The sequence below is a fragment of the Procambarus clarkii genome, chromosome 36 (genome assembly GCF_040958095.1).
Source record: "Procambarus clarkii isolate CNS0578487 chromosome 36, FALCON_Pclarkii_2.0, whole genome shotgun sequence".
NCBI lineage: Eukaryota > Metazoa > Arthropoda > Malacostraca > Decapoda > Cambaridae > Procambarus > Procambarus clarkii.
Genome location: NC_091185.1, coordinates 4,650,538 through 4,674,781, shown reverse-complemented (window position 1 = coordinate 4,674,781; position 24,244 = coordinate 4,650,538). Strand labels below are relative to the sequence as shown.

At 49.7% G+C, this 24,244-nt stretch overlaps 1 protein-coding gene across 8 annotated transcripts in view; it reads right to left on the bottom strand.

The window, feature by feature from the left end:
- LOC123756134 (UNC93-like protein MFSD11) overlaps positions 1-24,244 on the bottom strand; it is a 69,475-nt gene that overhangs the window by 39,635 nt on the left and 5,596 nt on the right. Inside the window, exon 1 of one of the 8 annotated variants that reach the window (XM_045739180.2) lies at positions 23,992-24,135. The exons of 5 other annotated variants lie outside the window; for them this stretch is intronic. The gene's annotated coding sequence lies outside the window, so the exon portion shown is untranslated. Of the gene's footprint in view, positions 1-22,529; positions 22,549-22,623; positions 22,781-23,991; positions 24,136-24,244 lie in introns of those variants that run through there. 2 more of the 8 variants (XM_045739174.2, XM_045739181.2) reach the window with 2 other exon arrangements.

Below are 24,244 nucleotides of genomic sequence, written 5' to 3'. Positions count from 1 at the left end.
ATAATAATGCAAATGTTAATCGGATTACACACACAAATCACAATAGCGATTAGGGCGCGTCTGGGATCCTCTCGGACGTGGGTTCGAACCCTCGTCACGGCCCTTGTGGATTTGTTCAATGTTAATCGGCATTAGTATTATTACAACTTAATATAGCTGGCTATATTTTTACATCACATAGAAACTGATATCTATAACACGAACGTGGGGAGCTTACATTGAGGTGCTTCCGGGGCTTAGCGTCCCCGGGGCCCGGTCGTCGACCAGGCCTCCTGGTTGCTGGTTGCTAAGACTGATCAACCAGGCTGTTGGACGCGGCTGCTCGCAGCCTGACGTAAAGATGAAGGATGATGAAAGCGTGATAAAGCACCGGGTTACTGCTGCACATTTTATGGGAAACAAATCACACACAAAAAATGCGGAATTGTTACTTGCGTTATCTAAACATTTTTAAAAAGAATTCGCCGCTGAAAATAAGATTGGCTAATCCCGTGTTGGCTACATGCTCAGTAATGCGACAGGTAACCCAGTTTTGATGACGCGTGATTCGTATTCTGGGACCTGTCAATTATACTCACCATCCATCTAGGGCTGGGGTCATGAACTTTGGTGGCATGCGCTCTACACCTCTGAACAAATCCACAAGGGTCGTGACGAGGATTCGAACCTGCGTCCGAGAGCATCCCAGACGCTGCCTTAATCGATTCTAAAAAGGTGTAATTCTATACTCCTTTATCTTAACAGCTGGGGGCTGAAACACCCCCAAGTGTCTTGTAGCACACAGCTACACCTGACGAAGGCTACAGTGTGTGTGAGTAATTACCTGAGTGTAGTTACAGGATGAGAGCTACGCTCGTGGTGTCCCGTCTTCCCAGTGCTCTTCGTCGTATAACGCTTTGAAACTGCTTGCTTGCTTGCTTGTGTGTGTGTGTGTGTATGTATGTGTGTGTATGTGTGTGTGTGTGTGTGTGTGTGTATGTGTGTGTGTGTGTGTGTGTGTGTGTGTGTGTGTGTGTATGTGTGTGTGTGTGTGTGTGTGTGTGTGTGTGTGTGTGTGTGTGTGTGTGTGTGTGTGTGTGTGTGTGTGCAACACCTTTACTAGCAGCTCTTGAAACCCCAGCCTCTGAAACCTCCCCCCCCAACCCCTGAAGCCCTTCACCGATTACACTTACAGGCTTCCTCATACAATAGGTTACTTTCAACACTGTGAAGTGATTAAAAAAAAGCTCTAGCATGGATGTTCTGGTGGGCCTGACGGCTGAGTGGACAGCGCTCGGGATTCGTAGTCCTAGGGTTCCGGGTTCGATCCCCGGCGGAGCCGGAAACACATGGGCACAGTTTCTTTCGCCCTGTTCACCTAGCAGTAAATAGGTACCTGTGAGTTAGACAGCTGCTAAGGCATGCTTCCTGGGGATGTGTAACAAAAGAAGAGGCCTGTTCGAGGACCGGGCCGCGGGGACAATAAGCGCTGAAAACATCTCAAGATAACCTGGATAACACTAGTGAGGGATATTGTCGTCACTACCAGCAGCAGGGAATTATCAACCAATCACAGGCAAGACCTAACCAACTAATTTACCACAACAATATAAAAGCAGCAATTGAACTGTTGGCAGCAGGAAAGTAGCGCGCACAAGTGCAGAGATGCCAGAAATATTTTGTTTTCAGTCTCAGTGTCGTAAATAAGTGCAACGGACTAAATGAGGCACTTGTCAAAGCCATTTCAAGACGGTTGTAAATGTAGAGATGAGAAAAAACGAGGGAAATGAGTCACTGCATTGAACTAATGATGGTCAAAAGGTGGAGTTTGAAGAGCAGTTGCAAGCATTACTAGGTGAGCACACACACACACACACACACACACACACACACACACACACACACACACACACACACACACACACACACACACACACACCCACTCAAGGGAATTGACAGGGTAGATAAAGACAGGCTGTTTAACACAAGGGGCACACGCACTAGGGGACACAGGTGGAAACTGAGTGCCCAAATGAGCCACAGAGATATTAGAAAGAACTTTTTTAGTGTCAGAGTGGTTGACAAATGGAATGCATTAGGAAGTGATGTGGTGGAGGCTGACTCCATACACAGTTTCAAGTGTAGATATGATAGAGCCCAATAGGCTCAGGAACCTGTACACCTGTTGATTGACAGTTGAGAGGCGGGACCAAAGAGCCAGAGCTCAACCCCCGCAAGCACAACTAGGTGAGTACAACTAGGTGAGTACAACTAGGTGAGTACAACTAGGTGAGTATACACACACACACACACACACACACACACACACACACACACACACACACACACACACACACACACACACACACACACACACAGCCGACGATGATTAAGTGTCAGGTGAGAATAAAAATTTATTTGAGCGACATGTTATAATTCACGTCGAGTACAAGCAACTGCCTCCACACAAGCTTTTTAATGTAACCTAAATGACCTCTAAACTCCCCCCCCCCCACCCCCACCCCCCCCACCCCAATCCCCCCTCCCCTCCCTCTCTTGCCTCACTCTACCCCCTGCGTCACGACACACCTACTCACTCCCCGACCAACCACAGCGCTCCATCGGCAGCCACACCTTCCCCGCTATCCACTCACCGCTCCCCATCCTCCCTCCACCCACACTTCTCAGCCAATCACAACGTCTCAACCTATTTACAACCTCCCCCACCCCCCAACATCACGTGGGACCAACAACACACACACACACATCAGGCCAGAAGACGCCCCTGTCTCACAACCTCACGTCATGGGAGAAAGAGAACTCCACTTGCGAAACTACAAAGTATATTTAACCATCCACTACAAATACTTCAGCCCCTTACCCCCCCACCCCACCCCCCTCTGCTTCACAGCCAATCCCTCTGCTGGAAAAACATTTATAACTAGACATGTGGCTCAGCATTTATAACTAGACATGCGGCTCAGCATTTATAACTAGACATGCGGCTCAGCATTTATAACTAGACATGCGGCTCAGCATTTATAACTAGACATGCGGCTCAGCATTTATAACTAGACATGCGGCTCAGCATTTATAACTAGACATGCGGCTCAGCATTTATAACTAGACATGTGGCTCAGCATTTATAACTAGACATGTGGCTCAGCATTTATAGCTAGACATGCGGCTCAGCATTTATAACTAGACATGTGGCTCAGCATTTATAACTAGACATGTGGCTCTGCATTTATAACTAGACATGCGGCTCAGCATTTATAACTAGACATGTGGCTCAGCATTTATAACTAGACATGTGGCTCAGCATTTATAACTAGACATGCGGCTCAGCATTTATAACTAGACATGCGGCTCAGCATTTATAACTAGACATGTGGCTCAGCATTTATAACTAGACATGTGGCTCAGCATTTATAACTAGACATGTGGCTCAGCATTTATAACTAGACATGTGGCTCAGCATTTATAACTAGACATGTGGCTCAGCATTTATAGCTAGACATGTGGCTCAGCATTTATAACTAGACATGGTATAATATTTATTACGAGAGACATTTCAAGGTTAATAACTAGAGATGGATCGCTCACAGGCAACCCAAAAATCTATCCCGGGTCCTATATATAGATAGTGCAACCATCACTATCTATATATAGATAGATACCAATGTACGTCCAACCGTTATGCCTATTCCTTGTTCTCAATGTTTTTCCCCTCTCCTTATAGGCCTACTAGTGAGAAATGTGCCACATAAATGCATTTATTTTTGCAGAATTGCCTTGCAGCAATAGTGCAGCGTTGATTTACAATATCTTACGAGTGATTTGCAACGTGTTTAATATTGATTTTCAACATACAATTGTATTTATATGAAGGTTGGGCTTTAGCTCCCGGAGCTCGTCTATAGATTTGAGTAGGCTTCCCTCCACACTGTCCAATCACTTGGGATGGTCGGTAGAGCGACCGTCTCGCTTCACGCAGGTCGGTGTTCAATCCCCGACCGTTTAAGTGGTTGGGCACCATTCCTTCCCCCCGTCCCATCCTAAATCCTGACCCTTTTCCAGTGCTATATAGTCGTAATGGCTTGGCGCTTCCCCCCCGATAATTTCCTTCCCTCCCCTCCACATTTCAATTTATCTGTCCCAGACCACCTTCCCACAATCCAGACGTTCCTCTTCCGCAATTTTTGACATCTTTCTCACCCTTTCCCTTCCATATTCACTACAACTTCCACATGATACCCCTTCCATTTCCCCTTCTCTAACTCCAAAAACTAAATAGCATTTACCTAAGCATTTGACACCCTGGATTGTACCTGGGGATGGGCTTCAGGGAGTTGTTCTACTCCCCCAAGCCTGGCCCCAAGTCCTGATTCTACTCGATAGAGTCCTGGATCTACTCGGGACCTGGTTTGTGGAGTAGATTATTGGGGTCCACTTACAATTTTTAAATCTGTATTCCCTAGAACGCAGGCGGGAGATACATAATAATTTACACTCGTGAAAAATACTAGGATTGGTTCCAAATCTGCACCCAGAAATAGCAGCGCATAGCACCAGGAGACATGGCAGGATGTGCAGAATAGACCCCCACTAAAAAGCAGAGGTTCAATAGGTACACTGAGAGAGAACTGTGTCAACATCAGAGGCCCAAAACGTTTCACCGCTCCTCCTCTACCCAAAAGGAAGCCGACCTCTTACAGTATTCAAAAGAGAACTTGATAAAACACCCCTCAATGGATACCTGACCAACCAGGCTGTGATTCACCAGACCATTAACCAGGAGGGCCTGGTCAGAGACCGGGCCGCGGAGATGTTGATCCTGGGAATCATTGAAAGGGAAGAGCAAGGCAAGCCTTAACACAAGTCTGGCCAAGATAACCCTCCACAAGCACCCAGCCAGCGAACACAACGGCTCCACGCCGCTTGTACTCAATACTATGATAGCATAATTAGCCAGGCTATCTACAGATATCACTTTTATCATGGCTGAGCACAGATAACATATCTACCAAGGCAATCCACGCACACATTTAACCAAGCAAAAAACCTCGACGAGCCTGTGATAACATCACAAATCAGATGACACAATTAAAAAAAAAAATGCTGTTTGTTGATACATTTGAGTCATTGTTACAGTGGTAATGTTGATGAATTCGTTAATCATCTACTCATCCCCAACAGCCCGTCCTCATCAAGGCCAAATGGTCGTTAATCTGGCCTACATGTTGGTGAGTGAGACACACTTTACACACCAGCAACAAGTGATGGTTGAACTTGGTAGTTACTGTACGCTTGACCTGGCACCAAACCTACTTTAGCATGCCCGGCAGCGAGGCAGTAATTAGAGCTTGAGTAACTAGTGAGGAATGGATGAGTTAAGTGAAGTGTATAGGAAGGTAGGGGAGGGTATAAGGGAGGGAGGTACCTGACTTATGATGAGTAGAGGGGTGGGGGGGGGGGAGTATATGGAATATACCTGTGCTATACACCAGGGACGGGAGACATCTCCCGTCACGAAGGGTGCAGTCGCACCTCCACAGATCTCCAGTATCAGCTCTTGATACTGGTAATGGCTCAAAAGGGCCACCACTTACGGGCTATTCATGCCCGTGCCACCTTTTAGGTGGCTTAATCTTTATCAATCAATCAATCTATACACCAGGTATGAGGTACTGGTTTGGGAGTTGTGGAAAATGGACCTAACTGCCTTCACCTGTTCACCTTCACAGCTCTGACGTCAATTAACCCCAGAGTACAACCCCAGTACAACCCCACCCCCTTCCCATTCCTCCTTTGTTACTACTACTAATAATAACAACAGAAAAGCGACATTCAGGAAGCCTGTAAACAAAATAATGGAATGGTGAATGGTGTAGATGTGGCGAAATAGTTCACTTTGGCCACGTGGGCGGGGCTGCTGTGAAGGACTCAGCTACTGGCAACAAGAACCTGCAAGTAGCACGGGCTAAGGTGAGCCCGTTTGCCCTGTGACGATGGTGAGAGTCAATATGTGACGAGAGGGTGAAGGGGAAGGGGGGACCCCGTCATATTTTCAATTTTAAATCTTGAAATTGGGTTTGTGTACCAAGTGTCTGTAATACGAGATCTCAGATTGGCTTCTAGAGTCTATATAATAGTAATGAGGATCGCAGAGGAAGTGTTCTACATCTATGAGCCCCTAAGGATTGTATAATGCAGCTGTGTCTGTTGTATAATGATGAGGGGGGGGGGGTTGGAACGGTCAAGGCGAGCGAGGTTTCTCACCGGCCAGTCTACTGTATGATTTTTGTTGTATCTCGTTAGATACAACAGCCACGGACATACCTGGTTGATACCTGCTTGATGGGGTTCTGAGAGTTCTTCTACTCCCCAAGCCCGGCCCAAGGCCAGGCTTGACTTGAGAGAGTTTGGTCCACCAGGCTGTTGCTTGGAGCGGCCCACATACCCACCACAGCCCGGTTGTTGCACAGCCCAGACATGTTGATGTCTGGCATCACACTGGTTAAATTTTGTTCTTCGAGAACAAAAAAAAAGAGAACCTTTGTTCTCTTAAAAACCCCAATGTGGTAAAGGTAAACACATTTGGCACTTTTTTCCTGTGATCTAATACTCAGTAGTCACACATAATTGTTATTACATATACTCCAAATTACAAACTATAATGATATGTAAAATATATAATTGTGGATGAGAATAACTTGTGATCAGACCGTCCTCCTAAGGTTTCCCAATGTCAAGAAAAAGGTCTATTAAAAGTGCTCTTATCCTAACCTATCAGAGGACCTAAAACAGAAAATGGGGCAGTTCGTCACTTTCGCGACGTTCTTTGTAAGAGGACAGGTTGCTGTGACCAACGGACCTCTTGTGCCTCGCAGATTAGCAAGCTAAACAAACCCGTCCTCCTAATACCACGTCGCATTTTGACGTATACACCACCTAAGACTGAAAATTGACATACTGTCCCGTTTTCTGTTTTGGGTCCTCTGGTAGGTAAGGCTAAGGGCACTTTAGCACGACAATTTCTTGACGTTGGGAGACTTAGGAGGACGCAACGACTCAACAGTTCATTTTAAGAACCTTAGCGGCTGCCCGGCCTGAGGCTAGGCTTGACTTGTGAGAGCTTGGTCCAAGAGGCCGTTGCTTGGAGCGGCCCGCAGGTCCAAGTCGTCTTAGAAAACTCCTGGTTGATGGGGTTCTGGGTGTTCTCATACTCCCCAAGCCCAGCCCGAGGCCAGGCTTCGCCAACAGTCTCAGAAACGCCTACAGTCTCAGAAACGCCTACAGTCTCAGAAACGCCTACAGTCTCAGAAACGCCATTATTCCCAAGAAAAAAGAAGAAGAAAAAGCTCACATGTCATGCAGATAATGCCGTAGAAAGTTCAACGCAACCTTTAACCTTCGCGACACAAGACTGGCCGGTGTGCGGACTAACAGTATCTGAAATGTCAGTTGGCGGGAGGAACGCGCGTAGTCTCCCAGTACCACCTGGTGGTCGGCCAGGGCGTGCCCACACCTTTCCTAACTCAGGCGGGTTCGAATCCAGCAGAATGGACCTGTAGTCGACATGTTGGACACGGGGAGGGGGGTGTCCTTAGGCTATGGTGATGGCTGTGAGCCCAGGACTCACAGTTCGGATGAGAATCACGGGTATGAACCACAGTTCAGTTGATCAGGTATCCTTTGGAAGTGTTTATCAAGTTCTCTTTACTATAATGTGAGAGGTGGTGGTGTGTTTACTCACCTAGCTGCGCTTGCGGGGGTTGAGCTCTGGCTCTTTGGTCCCGCTCTCAACCAATTGTATGTGGGGCTGGGGGGGTGTGGAGGGGGGTTACACTAATTCCTATTTCAGTGGACGGGGTTTATCTACCTTGCCCCCAATCTCTCAAAGATCACCTGCCCTGAACTAAACAGAAACATTGCTAAGTCGTTACATATCTGCTCTTATTGCCCCTCTATATCCGTCCTTCCGCTCTCAATGTCCTGTTTTTTCACTCCACTTTTCGTGTTGTCCTTTCCCCTCTACCCCTCCCTCCCTCCCCCCCCCACCCCCACCTTCCCCTTCCTCGTTAGTGTGTGAGAAGTGTTGGTGGGCGCCGCCCCCCGTCCGGCAGGCTGCCAGACATGGTGTCGCAAGCTCATATAACCTGCTCACACTCCCTGTGCCAGCCACCTCTCTCCCCCTTGTCTTCTGAATGAACCCCCTTCCACCCTGCATTATTTACCTGCCTTGTCTCTCTCTATTGTCTTTGGCTCCCTACATCTCAGTCGCACCTTCTATGGCCTTTGTAACAGAGGCGAGGCGGGACCAAAGAGCCAAAGCTCAACCCCCCCGCAAGCACAACTAGGTGAGTACATAACGGCCTTAGGAACCGAACCCCCGCATCTAAAAAATATCATTTAACTAAGCCAATGAGAATCTTGTGAAACTAGTTACATAGTTTAAAGTATATTAGCAGTGTTCTACAGCACAAGTGAGCCCCCAAGAAGTGGCCCACAGCAGTCTCTATACCGCACAGGGCGGCCAAAACTCCCCCAAGATGAGTTTCACGTGACTTCCTTTTCAAGGTGTGTTCAACCTTTCTGCATGACCTACATGGGTGACACGTCAAGCACTGCTCCTTCTTCACCAGCCAATAAACACGCCAAAATAGTTTCCACATGAATTACTACACGTGTCTCCATATTTTATATATATATATATATATATATATATATATATATATATATATATATATATATATATATATATATATATATATATATATATGTCGTACCTAGTAGCCAGAACGCACTTCTCAGCCTACTATGCAAGGCTCGATTTGCCTAATAAACCAAGTTTTCCTGAATTAATATATTTTTTCAAATTTTTTTCTTATGAAATGATAAAGCTACCCATTTCATTATGTATGAGGTCAATTTTTTTTATTGGAGTTAAAATTAGCATAGATATATGACCAAACCTAACCAACCTTACCTAACCTAACCTAATCTATCTTTATAGGTTAGGTTAGGTTAGGTAGCCGAAAAAGTTAGGTTAGGTTAGGTTAGGTAGGTTAGGTCGTCGAAAAAAAATTAATTCATGAAAACTTGGCTTATTAGGCAAATCGGGCCTTGCACAGTAGGCAGAGAAGTGCGTTCTGGCTACTAGGTACGACACATATATTATATATATATATATATATGCGAACAAGCCTGAATGGCTTGTGTTGTTATGTCCGGTCGTGATGGTCAAGTGGATTAAGGCGTCTTGTACATACCAGTTGCGTTGCTCCTGGGAGTATGGGTTCGAGTCACTTCTGGGGTGTGAGTTTTCAGTTATATATATATATATATATATATATATATATATATATATATATATATATATATATATATATATATATATATATATATATGGAGCCAAAAATCCCTACACGAGCTATAAAAACAAAACACACCTCAAAAACACCCCAGATTCGCAGAATGTTAAAATAGTGAGTTGAGAAAATACCCCCCGCACTCACACACACACACACACACACACACACACACACACCCACCCACACACACACACACACACACACACACACACACACACCCACCCACACACACACACACACACACACACACACACACACCCACCCACACACACACACACACACACACACACACACACACACACACACACACACAATATCTAGGCCAGCACGGCTGTAAACACCTTAGTTAAGACATCCGCAACAGCTGGACCGCTGTGAGCGCTGCTCTGGAAGCAAGCAAGCGGGGCTTCTGACGCTGTGCTTCTTGATTAGTTGATTGATGAAGATTAAACCACCCAAGAGGTGGCACGGGCATGAATAACCCGTAATGTGCTTCCTCGCGGCGTCTCGCCTATGCCACCCCCCCCCTCAACCAAAAAGGGGGTAGGTGGCATGAAGGATGAATCTTAAGTGGAAGTCTTAAGGATTAAGTCTTAAGTGGAAGGCATCCACTTAAGACTTTACAACAAGCAGAACACATAAAGATAGAAGTCAGACAGATGTGCTCAGCCGTTTGTAAAGTGAAGTGTTGCAATGTCCTCACCTGAGGGAGTTATACTCGCTCTCCTCCTTAGACAGACCAGGGAAGGGTACTATCAGGGGGCAAAGCGCCAAGCCATTACCATTATTTAGCACTGGGAAGGGGTCAGGATAACGATTTGGGATGGGACCGGGGTGGAGGGAGGGAAGGAATGGTGCCCAACTACTTTGAGACGGTCGGGAATTGAACACCGACCTGCATGAAGCGAGACTATCGCTCTACCGTCCAGCGTAAGTGGTTGGGCTCCTCTTCCAAAGAGAGGAAAAAGATGAGAAACAAGAGGCGATGAGTATTCACATTCGACTTGAGAATGGTCCAGGACGGACCGAAACGTCGTCGTCCCTTCTAGTGTGTGGTCTGGTCAACATGAGGAACAGATGAGATAGAAAGACAAACAGCGAGAGGGAAGGCGAGAGAGCGTGCAGTGCAGCGAACTAACCGGTCAATGTACAGTTAAGACCAGCCGTCACTTTCGTCCCTGCGCGCCGACATGACGCGCGACTCACCATGCCGCTTAGCAGGGACTTTCACTCCTGGTCTCCGCCGGGAGACAGGCACGAGAGGGGCAGTGCCACGGGGGGTTTGAACCATCAACCACCTCAAAGGTTACTATGCCTGACTGGCCTCCAGGGGACACCGTCCGGGGAGGGCCTGGCCTCCAGGGGACACCGTCCAGGGAGGGCCTGGCCTCCAGGGGTCACCGTCCAGGGAGGGCCTGGCCTCCAGGAGTCACCGTCCAGGGAGGGCCTGGCCTCCAGGGGTCACCGTCCAGGGAGGGCCTGGCCTCCAGGGGTCACTGTCCAGGGAGGGCCTGGCCTCCAGGGGACACCGTCCGGGGAGGGCCTGGCCTCCAGGGGACACCGTCCGGGGAGGGCCTGGCCTCCAGGGGTCACCGTCCAGGGAGGGCCTGGCCTCCAGGGGTCACCGTCCAGGGAGGGCCTGGCCTCCAGGGGTCACCGTCCAGGGAGGGCCTGGCCTCCAGGGGTCACCGTCCAGGGAGGGCCTGGCCTCCAGGGGACACCGTCCAGGGAGGGCCTGGCCTCCAGGGGACACCGTCCAGGGAGGGCCTGGCCTCCAGGGGTCACCGTCCAGGGAGGGACTGGCCTCCAGGGGACACCGTCCAGGGAGGGCCTGGCCTCCAGGGGACACCGTCCGGGAAGGGCCTGGCCTCCAGGGGACACCGTCCGGGGAGGGCCTGGCCTCCAGGGGACACCGTCCAGGGAGGGCCTGGCCTCCAGGGGACACCGTCCGGGGAGGGCCTGGCCTCCAGGGGACACCGTCCGGGGAGGGCCTGGCCTCCAGGGGACACCGTCCAGGGAGGGCCTGGCCTCCAGGGGACACCGTCCAGGGAGGGCCTGGCCTCCAGGGGACACCGTCCAGGGAGGGACTGGCCTCCAGGGGTCACCGTCCAGGGAGGGCCTGGCCTCCAGGGGACACCGTCCAGGGAGGGACTGGCCTCCAGGGGTCACCGTCCAGGGAGGGCCTGGCCTCCAGGGGACACCGTCCAGGGAGGGCCTGGCCTCCAGGGGTCACCGTCCAGGGAGGGACTGGCCTCCAGGGGTCACCGTCCAGGGAGGGCCTGGCCTCCAGGGATCACCGTCCGGGGAGGGACTGGCCTCCAGGGGACACCGTCCAGGGAGGGCCTGGCCTCTAGGGGTCACTGTCCGGGGAGGGACTAGCCTCCAGGGGTCACCGTCCAGGGAGGGCCTGGCCTCCAGGGATCACCGTCCGGGGAGGGACTGGCCTCCAGGGGACACCGTCCAGGGAGGGCCTGGCCTCTAGGGGTCACTGTCCGGGGAGGGACTGGCCTCCAGGGATCACCGTCCGGGGAGGGACTGGCCTCCAGGGGACACCGTCCAGGGAGAAAGTGGAGGCCAGGGAGCCACAATCACAACATTGCCTCGACCCCGTCCTCGGAACACGCCACACGTATGCCGACCAAGAACAAGGGTAACGACAAATAAAGATGGTAGCTGGTGGCAGCACACGAGTACCATCTCCGTCCTCTACCCAACACTGTTTAAAGGCAAACAAAAGTGAAAAGCATGTGGCTATCATACTACAGGTCAGTCGGTGGTAGCTGGGAGCCTCGGAGCTTCTGAGTTTGACGAAGAAACACATCACGTATTCATGCGGCTTGCTAGAGCGATGTTGCACGGTCCATCTTGCGTCACAGGTCTGCAACTGTTCTTATAACAAGTTTATATCTAAAAATGTATATATGATCAATAAAAATAATGTAAATATTGTGAGATACGGATGTGCGCGCTCTCTGCGGCTCAAGAGATAGGTCAGGCAAGCAGCATCTTAGTGACCCCTCATATAAAATGATGATATTTCAAGTGGCTCGCAGTCAACCTTAGCACAGAGCCAGGCCACCTATCTTCATGACGGCCGCCGCCTCGCCCGTTCACCTCAATTTTATACTTGCTGGAAGGCATGACTCGCCCCTCCTTTTGTTAGCAGATATTCAACCAGAAGTAAAACCAAGGTCTGGCAGCTTTTCCAATGTTAGGCAATTACGAAACGCATTTATCGAGCATGAATGGCGAGAATGGAAGGAGAGCATGCTGGAGCGTACCCTTCGAGGGCCGTATGTCACACTTGAGGACGACATCTATACTGCTCCTCCATATTGCTCACACAAAATGGATAAATTAATGGCAAATTTCTTTGCTGCGTCCTGGGGTACAAAATAGAGGTGTGTACGAAAGAGACATTTCAGTGATGATAATGTACAATGAAGTCACATTAACGTGATGGATTAATGAGAATATCATTAGGAGCTCTGAGGAGAATTCGAACCCTTGGTACTTACTCCCAGGCTAGCGCCCTAGACCACCTCGCCACGACCCAGTCAAACCAAGTACCAAGTGAGCGGGTTCGAATCCCGGTGGTTTGAATAACCGTGGAATAACTCTCACGTTACGCAGCTCTTGTCGTACTGGCCACAAGAAGTGACTGACTGACCCCAGCCATGGCCCAGACTAAGGCGCGTCTGGGATCATCCCTGATGCAGGTTCGAACCCTCATCACGGCCCTTGCGGATTTGCTCAGGCAATAACGTTTCACTGCCCCCCCTTCCCTGATGGGCCCGTCTCCCTCACCAGTTCTTCAGCCTTCACCGGTCACCCATCCGCTTCCTTGCCAGACGCAACATATCTTTATGGAAGGGGTTGGGCAGGTAGTGTCCTTCTCTCAGCAGAATGGAAGGTACAGTCCCTGTACTAGTGTAATATTAATGTAGTCAACTTCCTACTAAATGCCCCAGAGGCCCCCTGGTGGAGTACAGTCATATGGGCCCTGGTGGAGTACAGTCATATGGGCCCTGGTGGAGTACAGTCATATGGGCCCCTGGTGGAGTACAGTCATATGGGCCCTGGTGGAGTACAGTCATATGGGCCCTGGTGGAGTACAGTCATATGGGCCCTGGTGGAGTACAGTCATATGGGCCCTGGTGGAGTACAGTCATATGGGCCCTGGTGGAGTACAGTCATATGGGTCTTGGTGGCGTACAGTCATATGGGCCCTGGTGGAGTACAGTCATATGGGCCCCTGGTGGAGTACAGTCATATGGGCCCTGGTGGAGTACAGTCATATGGGCCCTGGTGGAGTACAGTCATATGGGCCCCTGGTGGAGTACAGTCATATGGGCCCTGGTGGAGTACAGTCATATGGGCCCTGGTGGAGTACAGTCATATGGGCCCTGGTGGAGTACAGTCATATGGGCCCTGGTGGAGTACAGTCATATGGGCCCCTGGTGGAGTACAGTCATATGGGCCCCTGGTGGAGTACAGTCATATGGGCCCTGGTGGAGTACAGTCATATGGGCCCCTGGTGGAGTACAGTCATATGGGCCCTTGTGGAGTACAGTCATATGGGCCCTGGTGGAGTACAGTCATATGGGCCCCTGGTGGAGTACAGTCATATGGGCCCTGGTGGAGTACAGTCATATGGGCCCTGGTGGCGTACAGTCATATGGGCCCCTGGTGGAGTACAGTCATATGGGCCCTGGTGGCGTACAGTCATATGGGCCCCTGGTGGAGTACAGTCATATGGGCCCTGGTGGAGTACAGTCATATGGGCCCTGGTGGAGTACAGTCATATGGGCCCTGGTGGAGTACAGTCATATGGGCCCTGGTGGAGTACAGTCATATGGGCCCTGGTAGAGTACAGTCATATGGGCCCTGGTGGAGTACAGTCATATGGGCCTCTGGTGGAGTACAGTCATATGGGCCCTGGTGGAGTACAGTCATATGGGCCCTGGTGGAGTACAGTCATATGGGCCCTGGTGGAGTACAGTCATATGGGCCCTGGTGGAGTACAGTCATATGGGCCCTGGTGGAGTACAGTCATATGGGCCCTGGTGGCGTATAGTCATATGGGCCCTGGTGGAGTACAGTCATATGGGCCCTGGTGGCGTACAGTCATATGGCCCTGGTGGAGTACAGTCGTATGGGCCCTGGTGGAGTACAGTCATATGGGCCCCTGGTGGAGTACAGTCATATGGGCCCTGGTGGAGTACAGTCATATGGGCCCTTGGTGGAGTACAGTCATATGGGCCCTGGTGGAGTACAGTCATATGGGCCCTGGTGGAGTACAGTCATATGGGCCCTGGTGGAGTACAGTCATATGGGCCCTTGGTGGAGTACAGTCATATGGGCCCTGGTGGAGTACAGTCATCCACGAATTAGGTGTATTGTGTTAACAATCAGCAAGAATAAGCAGTCATCTGAAACAATACCCCGACGTTCCTCCCCACAATCATCACCGTGTACAATCTCTCCTCAACAAGTTAATGGTTGTATTAATGTTAAATAAACCCGAGGTTTAATTTAACTCATACCTTAATGTATGAGCAATAATGTATCAGTCAGAAGTGGATGACGCAGGAGGTCTATTTGCATCTAAAGTAGGTGGTACATACGTCAGCTGTAACATGTGTACCAGGACAGTTCAGTAACCTCCATACTGCGCTACAGTTTCAGTAGCACGGGCTATGGTGAGCCCATGAGACAGGAATGGGGAAGAGGGTGTTCAACTAGGGTCACCTATCCTATACCCCCCTCACCTGACTTCCTGTTATTCACTACCCCACCTGGTTAATACCTGGTTAATACCTGGTTGATACCTGGTTGATACCTGGTTGATCACCTGGTCCCATGATTCAACTCGTTCTCTTAAAGTAAGTAATTACGTCCATTTTGATGCAATTACCATCCTATCATGCGCAATGGGATCACGTTGGCGTGATGTATCAATGAGAAAATCCGTAGGAGCCTTTAGGAGGGTTCGAATCCAAGCACACGTTCTAGACCACTACGCCACGACATGGTCAAAAGCAATGCAACCTGGGATTCCACTAGGGACAATGCCCAAAGCCCTCTGATAGTTCCCTTGCCTTCTACAGAATCCCTATGAGGAGAAAGCGCCAAGCCATTACGACTATATATCATTCGATGGAGATCAGGAGGACTTGGGATGGGACCGGGGGGGGGGAGGGGGGGAAGGAGAAGTATGGGGAAACAATGCAAGCACTCAGCACATAGGTTCGAACCCTCGCCAAGGCTCCTGTGGATTTGTTCTTTATTATATTCTTCAAGAATGTGTGAAGATTGACTGGAGGCCTTGACGGGAGATGTCCTGGGAGCTGGTGGATGCTGTATAGCCACCACCAGCTGAGGCATACACAACTCCTTCCCATCATTTTTGTATTTGTTTTTTTTATTTATTTAGATATACAAGAAGGTTTTAGACGTATGTTGACCAGACCACACACTAGAAGGTGAAGGGACGACAACGTTTCGATCCGTCCTAGACCATTCTCAAGTAGATTGTCGACTTGAGAATGACTTGAGAATGGTCCAGGACGGACCGAAACGTCGTCGTCCCTTCACCTTCTAGTGTGTGGTCTGGTCAACATACTTCAGTCACGTTATTGTGACTCATCGCCTGCATAAGGTTTGAGACCTTGGGTCAGAAAGGAGCGCCCCTCTGCTTACTTGACCAGCAAAGATCACGAAAACGTAGCCTATGGTACTAGCCTATTTGTACTTGCGGGGGTTGAGCTCTGGCTCTTTGGTCCCGCCTCTCAACCGTCAATCAACTGGTGTACAGGTTCCTGAGCCTACGGGGCTCTATCTATGGTGAAGACCTTAGGAAGGACGTTGGGAGACCTTAGGAGGAGGAGTGACTGGTTGCGCCTGCCACAAGGACACACGAGTCCTTGGAGTACAAGACCAGACGCTCACACAGATAAAGGTCGCGGGACCAATGACATGGAAATTATACGGCTGAAAATTGTTCCACGGATGAACAAATACCAACTGATGCAACTGTCACTCAACCACATATCCCCAGAAATCACCTTACAGGCATTACAAATAACCAAGCAGGCCTATATACACATATAATTATTGTTCCACGGATGAACAAATACCAACTGACGCCACTATCACCTAACCACATATCCCCAGAACCTAACCACATATCCCCAGAACCACACCTAACCACATATCCCCAGAAATCACCTTACAGGCATTACAAATAACCAAGCAGGCCTATATACACATATTCCAAATACTGATATTTTTTAAGGAGTATTCATTATTTCTGGTCAATTAGCAAAAACGAGAACTAGTTTAATTTGGTAACAGCAGCAGGAAAATGCAAGACTTACGCACCATCACTAAATAACAACATCAACGTTACAACATTATAATCGCCCTTACATCCATCCATCAACACCCCAATTAATATTTACTCGAATTCTCAGTTGTTATCACAACATTTCCCCGTCTCGTGAAAACAAAGACGCAGCGGAATGCTGGTCAACACAGCTAGGGAGAACCAATCAACAATCAGACGAGGAGCTGGGGCCCAGGAGCTACGAGAAATGGTTGTACTACAAGAGCAAGGTCCTCCTATAACCTGTCCTGTAACCTGTCCTCCTGCAGCCTGTCCTGTAACCTGTCCTCCTGCAGCCTGTCCTCCTGCAGCCTGTCCTGTAACCTGCCCTCCTGCAACCTGTCCTCCTGCAGCCTGTCCTCCTGCAACCTGTCCTGTAACCTGTCCTCCTGCAACCTGTTCTCTTACAACCTGTCCTCCTGCAACCTGTCCTCCAACAACCTGTTCTCTTACAACCTGTTCTCCTGCAACCTGTCCTCCTGCAACCTGTCCTCCAACAACCTGTTCTCCTGCAACCTGTCCTCTTGCAACCTGTCCTCCTGCAACCTGTCCTCCTGTAACCTGTCCTCATGCAACCTGTCCTCATGCAACCTGTTCTCTTACAACCTGTCCTCCTGTAACCTGTCCTCCTGCAACCTGTCCTCCAACAACCTGTCCTCCTGCAACCTGTCCTCTTGCAACCTATCCTCCTGCAACCTGTCCTCCTGTAACCTGTCCTCCTGCAACCTGTCCTCCAACAACATGTTCTCTTACAACCTGTCCTCCTGCAACCTGTCCTCCTACAACCTGTCCTACACAGAGTTGTAGGTCCTCCTCCTACAACCTGTCCTCCTATAGAAGCGGCTCGCGAAAGTGACGTACTGTCCCGTTTTCTGTTTTGGGTCCTCTGGAAGGTTAGGAGAGCCCCTTTTAATTTACCGTTTTCTTGACATTGGGGAAACTGTAGGAAGACAGTTAGAATTGTGATGAAGTGGAACACAGACAATCACGGAAATCTCCATACGTAATATCAAAAGTAGTAGGCCTATCCACGACTACGCCACTTGGTGAGAGAGACGAAACGAACCCAGGAGCTGAAGGCCATTCACGGGCCCCAGAGACAGGGACACATCCGTTGCCACACACTAACTACCACCTCTCAATGACCCCAACCTTATCCACTGTATCACACCCCCCACTACCTGGATTGTACCTGGTTGATGGGGTTCTGGGAGTTCTTCTACTCGCCAAGCCCAGCCCGAGGCCAGGCTTGACTTGTGTGAGAGTTTGGTCCACCAGGCTGTTGCTTGGAGAGGCCTGCAGCCCCACATATCCACCACAGCCCGGTTGGTCCGACATTCCTTGAAGAAAGCTATTATTCGTGCACTAAACTAACAATTATTTTCACAACAGTTAAATAGCGATTGGGTCGTCTTCTGCATGCACATAGTTCGGCATCTTATATTAAAACAAATAAATTAAAAATTCAATATATGCCGATTTATATGAATCTTTGATCTTCGATACTTTTTAGCTAACTTTTGACTTAATAAACATTCCTTTGGCTCTAATGATGGGGAATGGCCTCAGAAAAGCCTGGAAGAAAATACAAGAAAATGATGTATGTCTTTACTATTGCTGCTCTATACATGCTCATTTACATCTGTAAATCAGTATGTCTGCCTCCCCCCCCCCCCCTTCGTGGCAGGTCACGTGGCACTGTGCCAATCTTGGCCCTCCACGGTGTTCTAACTAGAAATGTGACTAATTATTTTATTATTATTTTTATTATTTTATCTCAATTATTTCCTCGTCGCTAAGCCATCAACGCGATGACATACGTAATACAACTTCTTCCCCCTACACCCACACGTGTGAAGGTCCTCCCTTCCCCTACACCCACACGTGTGAAGGTCCTCCCTTCCCTACACCCACACGTGTGAAGGTCCTCCCTTCCCTACACCCACACGTGTGAAGGTCCTCCCTTCCCCTACACCCACACGTGTGAAGGTCCTCCCTTCCCTACACCCACACGTGTGAAGGTCCTCCCTTCCCCTACACCCACACGTGTGAAGGTCCTCCCTTCCCTACACCCACACGTGTGAAGGTCCTCCCTTCCCTACACCCACACGTGTGAAGGTCCTCCCTTCCCCTACACCCACACGTGTGAAGGTCCTCCCTTCCCTACACCCACACGTGTGAAGGTCCTCCCTTCCCTACACCCACACGTGTCAAGGTCCTCCCTTCCCTACACCCACACGTGTCAAGGTCCTCCCTTGCCCTACACCCACACGTGTCAAGGTCCTCCCTTCCCTACACCCACACGTGTGAAGGTCCTCTCTTCCCTACACCCACACGTGTGAAGGTCCTCCCTTCCCTACACCCACACGTGTGAAGGTCCTCTCTTCCCTACACCCACACGGGTCAAGGTCCTCCCTTCCCTACACCCACACGTGTGAAGGTCCTCCCTTCCCTACACCCACACGTGTGAAGGTCCTCCCTTCCCTACACCCACACGTGTGAAGGTCCTCCCTTCCCTACACCCACACGTGTGAAGGTCCTCCCTTCCCTACACCCACACGTGTGAAGGTCCTCCCTTCCCTACACCCACACGGGTCAAGGTCCTCCCTTCCCTACACCCACACGTGTGAAGGTCCTCCCTTCCCTACACCCACACGTGTGAAGGTCCTCCCTTCCCTACACCCACACGTGTGAAGGTCCTCCCTTCCCTACACCCACACGTGTGAAGGTCCTCCCTTCCCTACACCCACACGTGTGAAGGTCCTCCCTTCCCTACACCCACACGTGTGAAGGTCCTCCCTTCCCTACACCCACACGTGTGAAGGTCCACCCTTCCCTACACCCACACGTGTGAAGGTCCTCCCTTCCCCTACACCCACACGTGTGAAGGTCCACCCTTCCCTACACCCACACGTGTGAAGGTCCTCCCTTCCCTACACCCACACGTGTGAAGGTCCTCCCTTCCCTGCACCCACACGTGTGAAGGTCCTCCCTTCCCTACACCTACACGTGTGAAGGTCCTCCCTTCCCTGCACCCACACGTGTGAAGGTCCTCCCTTCCCTGCACCCACACGTGTGAAGGTCCTCCCTTCCCTACACCTACATGTGTGAAGGTCCTCCCTTCCCTACACCCACACGTGTGAAGGTCCTCCCTTCCCTACACCTACACGTGTGAAGGTCCTCCCTTCCCTGCACCCACACGTGTGAAGGTCCTCCCTTCCCTGCACCCACACGTGTGAAGGTCCTCCCTTCCCTACACCTACACGTGTGAAGGTCCTCCCTTCCCTACACCCACACGTGTGAAGGTCCTCCCTTCCCTGCACCCACACGTGTGAAGGTCCTCCCTTCCCTGCACCCACACGTGTGAAGGTCCTCCCTTCCCTGCACCCACACGTGTGAAGGTCCTCCCTTCCCTACACCCACACGTGTGAAGGTCCACCCTTCCCTACACCTACACGTGTCAAGGTCCTCCCTTGCCCTACACCCACACGTGTCAAGGTCCTCCCTTGCCCTACACCCACACGTGTCAAGGTCCTCCCTTGCCCTACACCCACACGTGTCAAGGTCCTCCCTTCCCCTACACCCACACGGGTCAAGGTCCTCCCTTCCCTACACCCACACGTGTCAAGGTCCTCCCTTCCCTACACCCACACGTGTGAAGGTCCACCCTTCCCCTACACCCACACGTGTCAAGGTCCTCCCTTCCCCTACACCCACACGTGTCAAGGTCCACCCTTCCCCTACACCCACACACACATATCACTGAGAGACAGACAGACATACAGACACACACATACTGACATGACTTTCATCAAGCAGTGCCGAGAGCATCGGGTTGCAGGCAGCTCAACTTTCACTTGTGGTCTGCCTACCATTACCATCACTGTGGTGGTCCCCATAACTGTGGTGGTCCCCATCACTGTGGTGGTCCCCATCACTGTGGTGGTCCCCATCACTGTGGTGGTCCCCATCACTGTGGTGGTCCCCTATCACTGGCACCACAACCCATTTTCAACCCCCCATTCCATCTATCTTGCATACGAATAGATAAATAATAAATCCAACAACTGCAGTTCCATCGCAAAATTTCCGTTTTCTACTCGTGGGTTTTTTGGTTAGGATACACTCGGATAATTTAATACATCATTTTTGCGGCCTTGTCCAATCCTAGTCCAATCCCCAAGTGGTTGGACTAGGATGAGGATAAGGATCTGGGATACGAGGACGGGGCGAGGGAACTGTCACACCCTCCCGAAGTTCTTTGACCACAAAACACACTAGAAGGTGAAGGGACGACGACGTTTCGGTCCGTCCTGGACCAAGAGAATGAATCGACTTGAAATCGACTTGAGAATGGTCCAGGACGGACCGAAACGTCGTCGTCCCTTCACCTTCTAGTGTGTGGTCTGGTCAACAGACTTTAGCCACGTTATTGTGACTCATCGCCTGCCTCCGAAGTTCCTTCTTTACATCTACACGAAAATGGATAGAAATTATACACAGGCTCCCTGGTTGGCAGCAGCTGTGTGTGTGTGTGTGTGTGTGTGTGTGTGTGTGTGTGTGTGTGTGTGTGTGTGTGTGTGTGTGTGTATGTGTGTGTGTGTGTGTGTATTCGCCTAGCTGTGTTTGCGGGGGTTGAGCTTTGCTCTTTCGGCCCACCTCTCAACTGTCAATCAACTGTTTTACTAACTACTTTTTTTCCCACACACACACACACACACACACCCCAGGAAGCAGCCCGTGACAGCTGACTAACTCCCAGGTACCTATTTTACTGCTAGGTAACAGGGGCATTCAGGGTGAAAGAAACTTTGCCCATTTGTTTCTGCCTCGTGCGGGAATCGAACCCGCGCCACAGAATTACGAGCCCTGCGCGCTATCCACCAGGCTGTGTGTGTGTGTGTGTGTGAGAGAGAGAGAACAGGTGTAGCCTACACCTGTTTACTGCGTCGGTATATATGCAGGTATGTATTTACGTCCTGTGTAAGGTCATTGCTCCCCCCCCCTCTCCTATCAACCTCCACACACACTTTTTTCTATCCCCCCAAACATCATGTTTTGATGACGGTCGACTTGAAAATGGTCCAGGATGGACCGAAACGTCAATTCTGCCTTTTCAGATGTGTGGGTTAGGTATAAATAAACTTATCTTACTTTACAAACACAATATATAACGTTCAAATGAACAAATCCACAAATCCCGTGCGTAGGTTCGAACCCTCATCACGGCCCGTGTGGAATTGTTCATTTGATATATCACGCTATTGTGATTTCTGTGTGCGTGACGTTCAATTATACTTGGCATTATACGCATTAAGGCTTATAACGAAAGATACATAACTTCCCAAAAGTTAATTCACTTGACCAACAAGCTAGCCAATGAGCACACTATCAAACGTTCATCCGACGTTAAATCCACATTAATTCAACGTTACTCCTTAATATTGTGCCCAATGCCTCATACATGCTATAATTGTAATCGTACACCGCTCAGACTATCAGCTGTTCAATGTGACGAAAATTAATCAAATTATATTCAATGTTATTTTATCTGCTCTTCACCAGTAAGTTTAAATTGTCCAAAAATGGTATCTCACCACCGCTACATTTTTCTCTTACCAATGTCCTCACAAGGGTAGACATATATATATATATATATATATATATATATATATATATATATATATATATATATATATATATATATATATATATATATATATATATATATATAACGCGCATATTGCGTCTCGGGCAATTAACACAAACTCGCATGATTGCGTTACCTCAACATGTAGATACAATAAGACATCAAGACATGAGAGCAGCGAGAGTGGACTTGAGGAGCATGTGACACCACACCACGTGAAGTAAACATACGTGTAGGGGTCGTGTGGCGCCACCACCACGTGCGGCAGACAGGCAGTCAGTGAAGGGAGAGAGCTGGAGCACCAGCACCGTCCGTCTACCCTGGCGTCCGGCGAGACACTCCCAGCTCTTGCCAGCGAGCCAGCTGGGCCGCGCGGCAAAGTGCCAGGGCAACTTTTCTCACTTTTTCTCACCTCAATTTCCCACTTTCCTCGTGTGCAACACCTGTCCTCTCATCTCACTTTTCTTACGTGCAACACTTCTCCTCTCACCTCACTTTTCTTACGTGCAACACTTCTCCTCTCACCTCACTTTCCTTACGTGCAACACTTCTCCTCTCACCTCACTTTTCTTACGTGCAACACTTCTCCTCTCACCTCACTTTCCTTACGTGCAACACTTCTCCTCTCACCTCACTTTCCTTACGTGCAACACTTCTCCTCTCACCTCACTTTCCTTACGTGCAAGACTTCTCCTCTCACCTCACTTTCCTTACGTACAACACTTTTCCTCTCATCTCACTTTCCTCATGCGCAACACCTCTCATTTCCCCTCACTTTCCTCACTTGCAACACCTCTCCTCTCACCTCACTTTCCTCACTTGCAACACCTCTCCTCTCACCTCACTTGCAACGCCTCTCCTCTCATCTCACTTTCCTCATGTGCAACACCTCTCCTATCACCTCACTTTCCACACTTGCAACACCTCTCCTCTCACCTCACTTTCCTCACTTGCAACACCTCTCCTCTCACCTCACTTTCCTCACTTGCAACACCTCTCCTCTCACCTCACTTTCCTCACTTGCAACACCTCTCCTCTCACCTCACTTTCCTCACTTGCAACACCTCTCCTCTCACCTCACTTTCCTCACGTGCAACACCTCTCACCTCACTTTCCTCACGTGCAACACCTCTCATCTCACTTTCCTCACGTGCAACACCTCTCCTCTCACCTCACTTTCCTCACGTGCAACACCTCTCATCTCACCTCACTTTCCTCACGTGCAACACCACGCGCCACCAACTTACATGGCAACGACGTAAGCTTCACTTTCTTAACACGAAATCGATCAAATATGACACCTACTGTATTAGCAAAACCTTCACAAATGCACGAGTTTAATAATTCACTCTAGAATATTTAATTAACAATGGCGGGAAGCTGCCAGGCATTACAATTCCATCACACCATTCCGTTAACACTCATGGCAGATGTATATAATACACAGGGAATAAATCCACAATGCATTAGATAAGAAATTAAGTATTGAGTATATTAATTGTGCAATATTTGTGTAACCAGCAGTAAATAATTCAAGTAATTCAAGACAAAGAGCCTGGCAAGGGAGGTCAGGTCGCCCGCCAGGTCATGGGACTAACCTGGAGCACAAGCCGTGGCTGGAACACCAATGGCTCCACACATGTCTCCAGCCTAGCCTACTGGCCGGCCCGACGACCTCCAGCGCACACCACGCCCAAGGACGTCACCCTCTCCTTCAACTCGTACCAGTAAGATTAAATATAATTCCTGTTCCCTAACGGAGTCACAAGGTCAAATCAAGCGGGCTTGAAGTCACTCATCAGTGGCAACTGTGGCGTAGATATCTTGGTGCACGTGTCCTTAAGGAACGAT